Source organism: Mirounga angustirostris, unplaced genomic scaffold (assembly GCF_029215605.1).
Source record: "Mirounga angustirostris isolate CCGP_5_RB_7025 unplaced genomic scaffold, mMirAng1.0.hap1 SCAF_7, whole genome shotgun sequence".
Taxonomy (NCBI): Eukaryota; Metazoa; Chordata; class Mammalia; order Carnivora; family Phocidae; genus Mirounga; species Mirounga angustirostris.
In genome coordinates, this window is record NW_026991715.1 from 25328845 (window position 1) to 25337942 (window position 9098).

Sequence of the window (9098 nt, forward strand, 5' to 3'; positions counted from 1 at the left end):
TCACTTATTTGTGGGACATAAGGAATAGCATGGAGGACATTAGGAGAAGGAAGGGAAAACTGAAGGGGGGTGGAAATCAGAGGGTGATATGAACCACAAGAGACTGTGGACTCTGAGAAACAAAGTGAGGGTTTTAGAGTGGAATGTGGGGATGGGTTAGCCCAGTGATGGGTATTAAGGATGGCACGTATTCCATGCAGCACTGGGTGTTTTACACAAACAATGAATCATGGAACACTACATCAAAAACTAATAATATACTGTATGGTGACTAACATAACATAATAATAAAGATAAAAGATGATGTTAGTTGAAAAAAAAATAAAAATAAGACACCATCAGCTTTTTTGGATCCTGCTTTCATATAAAAGCATGAGGATCTTGGCAGGGGAGTCAAACCCTCCCAATCCTAAGACCCAGATAAAGATCCACTGCTCCTAGGGAAGGGTAGAGACAGAAGCCTTCTGTCCCAGGTGAGAAGCAGGGAAAATTTCTTGGTTCTAGGCTTTGGCATCATCATAAAACAGAGATCTGCTCAATTGGAGAAGGAGCAGAAAATTCTTTTCTGCCCAAGACCCAGCATGGATACAGGTAGAGTTTAGCTACCAAATACAATAGTGGAAATGCTGAAAAGGCCCATATACAAGGCCCAGCACAGGCCTGCATAATATTGAGGCTGAACAAATAGAACTACTGAAAGCTGAGGGTGGAATAGAAACAGTGAGAAAAATAGTCTGGCATCTCAGGCTGTATACTGAGCAGAAGCTAATAGCAGCCTATGGCTGGAGGAATTTGAAACCTATGATGCACAGACAACCGTGGGACAATATTGAAGACTCTAACGTAGATGTGATTAGAATCCAAAAACAACAAGACAGAAAGAACTGGACAGAAGGAATGTTTGAAGAGGTAATGGCCAAGAACTTCCAAAATTAGTAAAAGAATATATTGAAGAAGCTTAGAAAACCCTAGAAGAATAAACAAAAATTAAAAAAAAAAAACCCACTACCTAGACACATTATAGTCCGATTTCTGGACACCAGAAATAATGTCTTGAAAGCATACAGAGAAAAAACAATTATTAGAAACAGAAAAACAAAAATAAGAATTATTGCATACTATTTATCAGAAAATATGTAAGTTAGAGAAAATAGAGCAATATCTTCTTATTCTGAAATTAGAAGAAAAACTCATCTAGATTTCTATACTCAGCACATATATCCTTTAATAAAAAGGCAAAGATATTCTTAGAAAAACAAAAGGTGAGAGAATGTATCATGAGCCCACCTGCCATCCAAGAAATATTAAAGGAAATTCTTCAGGCATAAGGAGTATTACAAAAAATGGAAATTTGGATCTATATAAAGAATATGAAAACTAGAAAAAGGTAAAATTAATGTTAATTATAAAAGATATTTTTTCTTTTAATCACTCTAAAAAGTAATTGACAATCTAAAGTTTAAAGAACACAATGTATTTGAGATTTCTATAACATCAGTGGGTGAGTTTCTTATTTAGTGGCAAGATTAGTAAGAGGTAAAATGTTGGTTGTTCCATCCCATGTAATTTCCCCCAAATTTCAAATCCTGGGACAGGCCTTGAATTTTAGGTTGCTTTATCAACCATTCTTTATTTGTCATATGGATGATTAGTGTCCTTAACTACTCTTTCTAATATTTCTTCCCCTAAAAAAAAAATCACTAGGATATTTTCAATATAGTATGTTAAGTTATTCTTGATAATTATCCATTCTAAGTTGCTCCATGCTTGATTATGACAGCATAATGATGAATTGAAATATCCCTGTGATAAAAACATACACATATATTGAATATAGTTCTGTAAAAATGCATTATTGTGCCTGATGTGACTTTGGGACAGAAAAGATAATTGCCAGACCTGTCATAGCATTTCAACCAACTTGCCCTGCTGGACTTTTTGTGCTGTTTTTACCATATGAGTGCACAAAAGTGCTAGGGAACCACCACTTTTCAGCCCCATAGTGTACTCTCTATCTCTAGAAAATATGTCTTGCATTCTGGCACCCCAGGACTATTAGAAAAGAGAGCTTTTGGAATCACTGCTTCACTGTCAATCATTTCTCTGATTAGGGCTATTATCTCTTGTTGCTCTCCTGGAAATCCATATTGCTTACAAGGAAATCAGGATAAGGTTATTAGCACATTTTCAAGGAAATCTTCTTCACTTGCCAGTGTGGAGTAATTTACATTATCTCTGTTTTATTCTTTCTTTCTTTCTTCCTCCATCTTTCCCTCCCACTCTCCTCTGCTCCCCTTCTCTTCTCTCTTCTCTCTCTTATTTTTCTAGTCCAGTGGGTAACCATCACTCCGAAGACTGCTGCCAGATGCACGGAAATCTTACCAGTTTTCTATATCCAAATGATGTGTATGCCTGAAGCTATGGTTTTGTCCTGGTTTCTCTTTTCCTCTGTAGGTGGAAGGTTTAAAACAAATGATGTGTTTTTCATGTATAAGGATATGGTTATTTTTTTCTATTTCTTTCTCTCTGCCAAACATACTACATCTTTCATAAATGCTGATGTAATTTTCTTTGGCAAGTTTAAGCTGTTTTGTGCACTTAGTCACACACTTTGAAATACATTTTTTTGTCAGAGAAATGTGGTTTTGCTTTAGAGAGATCCTCAGTCCCAGTGACCAGGGGTTGAGATCAGGACCCCATTCTCCTACTCCTAACTCTTTCTGGAGCATTTTTCAGCAGTTCTATCCCCTGTTTATTATTTGTCATGCATTCTGCCTAGAGCATTAGAAACTGTTTTTAAAAAATGTATTTAAACCTCGGGACACCTTAGAAGGTAATCAATATTGTGATCTCCATTTTACAATTGAAATTGAAGCTTGGATAGGTTAAATAAGTTGTCCAAGATCATACAGTTAGTAAATGATTTTTTGGGGGAAATGGCATTTTTGTCACCAAGAAGCATTTACCTCACCTCTAGTAATAGCCTTCAATTTTCAGTCATGTATTTTTCAAACTCTACAAGCCCATGGTCTTCTTGGCTGGAACATAACCTGAAAGAATGTGGAGCTGTAGCCATTTCCCACAATAAATAAAGTCATTGCATGGAAGAGAGAAAACCATGCCAAGAGTTGGAGAGAAATTAAGTCCTCATAATACTGTTTGATCCTTGAATTTGGATCTCCCTGAATCCAGATTTCCCTGAAATTTTTCTGTTCTATTTCCCCCGGTTTTATTGAGGTATAATTGACAAATAAATATTGTATATACTTAAGGTAATATTTTGATAGATGTATACATTGTGAAATGATTTTCACAGTTAAGCTAATTCAAATATCCATCACCTCACAGAGTTACCTTTGTGTGTGTTCGTGTGTGTGTGTGTGGTGAGAACGTTTAAGATCTACTCTCATGGGGAGCCCAGGTGGCTCAATCTGTTAAGCGTCTGACTCTTGATTTCTGCTGAGCTCATGATCTTAGTGTTCTGGGATGGAGCCCTGAGTTGGGCTCTGCACTCAGCAGGGAGTCTGCTTGAGGATTCTCTCATTCTCTCTCTGCTCTTCCCCTTGCTCATGCCCTTACGCGCTCTCTCCCTTTTTCTCTCGAAAACAAATAAATCTTTAAAAAAAAAAGATCTACTCTCCTAGCAAATTTCAAGTATACAATCCACCATTAGCAATTACAGTCACCATGGTATACATTACATCTCTGAACGTACTCATCTTTCACAACTGAAACTTTGAAAATATGTTTTGTGTTGGTGTGAATTTTTTAGTCCTAGAAACGGAGGCAGTCCTGCCATTTGTGACAACATGGATAAACCTGGAGGACATAATGCAAAGTAAAATATGGTAGAACAAGAAAGACAAATACTATATGATCTCATGTATGTGTGGAATCTTATAAAGTCAAACTCATACAAGCAGAAAGTAGGCAGGTGGTTGCCAGAGGCTAGGGAGTGGGGATAAATAAGCAGATGTTGGTCAAAGGGTACAAAGTTTTATTTAGGTTGGAAATGTTCAATTATATATGCAAATAAATACCCTTTAATTGCTCAAGCTAGTTGAAACTGTGTTTTATGATACAGTAGTGGAGACACGACTTGAACCCAGCTCTGCATGACTGTGAAGTTTATGATACAATTCATATGCTACTGTCCCTCTCAATGGGTGTTATACTGAAGACAGAGGAAGTTCAAGGGAATCTTTACCAATATCTAGTGGCTTAACAAGTAAAAGATGTTCTGTTATTTTCTCCTCTATCAGTAATGAAAAAATTGTCTTGTACAAAATAAAATGCATCAAATATGAGTTTATTGGGGAGGTACAAAAGTATTAGGTATCTTTCTCAAAGTGTTAACCTATGTTCTGAATGAATTGGTCATTACAAATGCCATTATATATTCTCTGTAGACTTGAGGCATATTTTACTTAAAAGTGTCCAGGTAAGAGAGGTCTCATTGTTATTCTTTTCTTTTTCCAAAAGTACTTTTCTGATACGTGACCATTTTTTTCCCCTAGTTCAAATTATGTCCATGTTTGTTAAAGGGAGTTAGACATATGACCCATTTATTTTATTTCTTTCTAGTACCAAATCAATATACTCTAGTAATCTGGTAATGGGACAAATGCCTGTTTTCTCCTCCCCCCTCCACTAAAAGAAAATCACTTTACCTGATTCAGACTCTGGACCTGACCAAACACATATAAGCCATCAGAATAAGTTGAAACTAAAATAAAAAGGGCTGTTCTCAAATACACAGCCCTTAGCAGGGCTGATGAAAGATTCCTTTTTCACTTGACATGTGGAGAATTTGCTACTCCTGTACTGGATAAAAACAGTATGTGTTGATTGTTGACTGATACTCATACTTACTGGCTCTGAAATGAATCAAGTCCCTGTATTTTTTTTAAGTGCCCATTTAAAAACATTCATTCATCAGCTTGGCACAGAAATACTCAACAGCAAACCTTGTGCTTCGTGTAGTATAGCTACCTTAGCCACCTGCTAGACAGTTCCTGTATATAGCTTCTCTGAAGCTAGTGGCAACCACTTAGTGAGCAATGAATAAACACAGAAATCATTTTGTCTGAGAAAGTGGCCCTAACCTGTAGCTGTCCTAGAGAGCGCTCAGAAAATGCCCCAAGACCCAGAACTGCTTGACAAAACAGACTTAGCCTTTCATTTGTATTCTTCATTTTTGAGGCCACCAAGTTTTAGCATCTCATTGCTGCTTTGATTGCTGGTTCTAACTTCGGGGAGGCTGAGGGGATGTTAAAGAGTACTTTTCACAGTTAAAGACTCCATTTCATCTTGATGTCCCTTAAACATGAAAACACTTCTCCATTTAGACCATTTTGAGATACAGAAGTTGAGAGGGAGTAGAGGAGGGCTACAAAAACTTTGCAGGGTGGAATAGAGTCAAGAGGCCAAGACTTATTTATGCAAAAGGCCAAGAGACACTTAAATGCTAGAGGCTGGTGCCACAATTTTAACTCTGTACCCTTAGTTAGGGAACAGGAGAATAGCATTTATTTATCAGCCTGCTTACTGAGAGTCTCCCATGAGCAGTCCTTGTAAGTAAAGAAAGGGTAGTAGGGTGGAGGTTTGGAGAGGTAGAATGAAAAAGAAGAAAAATTCAAAGCAACATTAAAATGTGGTCTCTCCCATTAAGAAGTAACAGTTAAGTGGGAAAGTGGAACATGAATAAATTAAAAAAAAATCAGTATAGCAGCAAACATTCAGAGGAGTCAAAAGCTCGGTAGGACTCATCATTATTTCTCTCCATTACCCAAATCCCATCACACATACTTTTGCCTACCAATACTTTACAGCTGTGCCAGGATTGGTATATGTTATATTCCCAATATGCTCCCTGACTCAATCCCTATCTTTTTCAGACTCTGAGTTCACCTCCTCCAGGAAGGCTTTCCAGAAATGCCACCCTCCACTGGGCTCTATCACAGCATATGTAACTTGACTATAAGTACTTTGAAGATTATATCTTTACCTTTTTTATCTTCAGGGCCTGAAATACAGTGAATATTCAAGAAATATTTGATGAATAAAATAATGTTGTCAACCACCATTATTTTGTAGATGGGTTGATTAAGACCTTGGGTGGTAAGACTTTTGCCTGAAGTTGAGCATGTAGAATGAAGACTTTAGCTCTGATTTTTGTTTTGTTCATGGGCCTGTTTGCTCCAGTCTTTCTGATGTCTTTGCATCATAGGACTTCACCCGACATGCACTATTGCATACTCCAGACCAAATATATATCCTAACAGACTATCTAGCTTCCTATATTTGTCAAATGACTTTTTCTTTTTTTTTTTTTTTAAAGATTTTATTTATTTACTTGAGAGTAAGAATGAGAGAGAGAGCATGAGAGGGGTGAGGGTCAGAGGGAGAAGCAGACTCCCCGCTGAGCAGGGAGCCCGATGCGGGACTCGATCCAGGGACTCCAGGATCATGACCTGAGCCGAAGGCAGTCGCTTAACCAACTGAGCCACCCAGGCGCCCCATCAAATGACTTTTTCTGTGAAAACTGAGGGTAAAGAATTTTTTCTCCAAGGATCAGAAGGACTAAATATTATGATATAAAACCCTAGACTTCAAGAGACTTTAATGGTTACCTTGTATAACCCTCAATGGATGAATAAAAATCTCTTGGACATTTAAGACAAAATGGCCATTTACCATCTGTTTGAAAACTCTAGTGAAGGCAACCATACCTCTGAGGCACACTAAATGGCTAACATTTTAGAATTCTTCCTCATAATGTGCTGAAACATGCCCGAAGTTTCAAAGGTCTGTCCTTTCACATGGCGAACTACAAATGTTACTTATGTATCCTTTTTGAAGGGTTGTCCAAGATTGGACCTTCCATAGCAGTACATGGTTTCAAATCCCCTCATAACTGTGGCTCTCAGGAGAATGAGGCTGAACATCAAACAAATCAGTGATACTCAGGAGCTGATGGCAGTACATGAGTGTATAAAAATCTTTGGGTAAAAAGGAAGGAGTTGGAAGGAGTATGGCCAGAGGAAGGATGAGGTAACTAATGACCTGTCTTGTGTGAAGCTGGTACGACTCTGAGCATTATGTGAATATGCTAAGAATATGCAGGTTATTTGAGATAAATGTGAAACTTATTAGAAAGAAACCTTTTAATAGAATGTTAACCTCGGGGCACCTGGGTGGCTCAGTTGGTTAAGTGACTGCCTTCGGCTCAGGTCATGATCCTGGAGTCCCAGGATGGAGTCCCGCATCGGGCTCCCTGCTCAGCAGGGAGTCTGCTTCTCCCTCTGAACCTCCCCCGTCTCATGCTCTCTCTCTCTATCTCATTCTCTCTCTCAAATAAATAAAAATAAAATCTTAAAAAAAAAATAGAATGTTAACCTCTAGTGTATCTAGGAAGGTTATCTTTGTTGATTCAAAACAAAAATATAAGCCATGACCATTCCACACATACAAAGTCCTAAGTAATTTCAAATAAAATACCTGCTTAGCTGAATGCTTAAGCAATTTTGGATTGCTGGACTGAATCAAGGAATACTTATAATGTAAGCTCATTAGGTTCAGAGAGAGATATGCTGATTTAATCCAAGTGTTCTCCAGCTCATTTAAACCTCACTTTTCTGGGGCGCCTGGGTGGCTCAGTTGGTTAAGCGACTGCCTTCGGCTCAGGTCATGATCCTGGAGTCCCGGGATCGAGTCCCGCATCGGGCTCCCTGCTCGGCAGGGAGTCTGCTTCTCCCTCTGACCCTCCTCCCTCTCATATGCTCTCTCTCTCTCGCATTCTCACTCTCTCAAATAAATAAAAATAAAATCTTTAAAAAAAATAAAATAAACCTCACTTTTCTTACTTTGGATTACTAGATGCTTTGGCTAATAACCATTCAGTAAGCTGCATCTTATAAATTTGCCTGTTTATGAACTGTCCTGCTATTAAAAATTCTATAACATGGGGAGCCTGGGTGACTCAGTCCGTTAAGCAGCTGCTTTCGGCTCAGGTCATGATCCTGGGGTCTTGGGATCGAGCCCCACATCTGGCTCCCTGCTCAGCGGAGAGCCTGTTTCTCCCTCTCCATCTGCCTGTCACTCTGCCTACTTGTGCTCTCTGTCTCTCTCTCTCTGTCAAATAAATAAATAAAATCTTTAAAAAAAAATTCTCTAACAAACATCACTTGAATCAAGTGAAATCATTAAAAATATCTGGTTCTTAAAAGCATATCTCTAGGGGCGCCTGGGTGGCTTAGTTGGTTAAGCGACTGCCTTCGGCTCAGGTCATGATCCTGGAGTCCTGGGATCGAGTCCCGCATCGGGCTCCCTGCTCGGCAGGGAGCCTGCTTCTCCCTCTGACCCTCCCCCCTCTCATGTGCTCTCTGTCTCTCTCATTCTCTCTGTCTCAAATAAATAAATAAAATCTTTAAAAAAAAAAAATAAAAAATAAAAAGCATATCTTTAGTCCATCACAGTATCTCCCTGTGCACAAAATAAGCTAGAATATTTATGGTGGTTTATATATGATGGCTTACATATGGTTTTTACATTTATGATGGTTCCCAAATATGGTAAAATTCACTGCAGTATTAATAGAGATCCAGTTGATATGATGATTCAGTCTTGATTTTATAGTCTGGCATTTTTATGGAAGATTTAGGGGAATCCTTAATCTCTTATCCAGCCAATGTCTCTTCTTATCGGAAAAGAGAAAAAAAAAATTTTAAATGCAATCTTTGCTCTTAGAAAGAGTTCCCCTTTTTTTTCTATAAACATATGTACAAGTTTGTTGTATATTGTTATATATATGTCCTGGTTTTAAGTCTTTAGTTTGGAAACTTCATGATTTTTCTATCTAAACCTATTTGGGAAACTGTTTCTCTGTTTAAGAAATTATTAATTTACAGTACACAGCAGTGTGGCATTGTATGAATTCTACTTGTCTCAACTTGGTACTCCTAGACCACGAACACAATATAAAAATAGACAAAAATAGACTGGCACATCATGTTTAATTATTCAGGCACATAGATATACCCTCTCTCCAATTTGTCTGTCCCCAAAATATCAAAGCAGCAACAGCTTGGGGCCTAAGT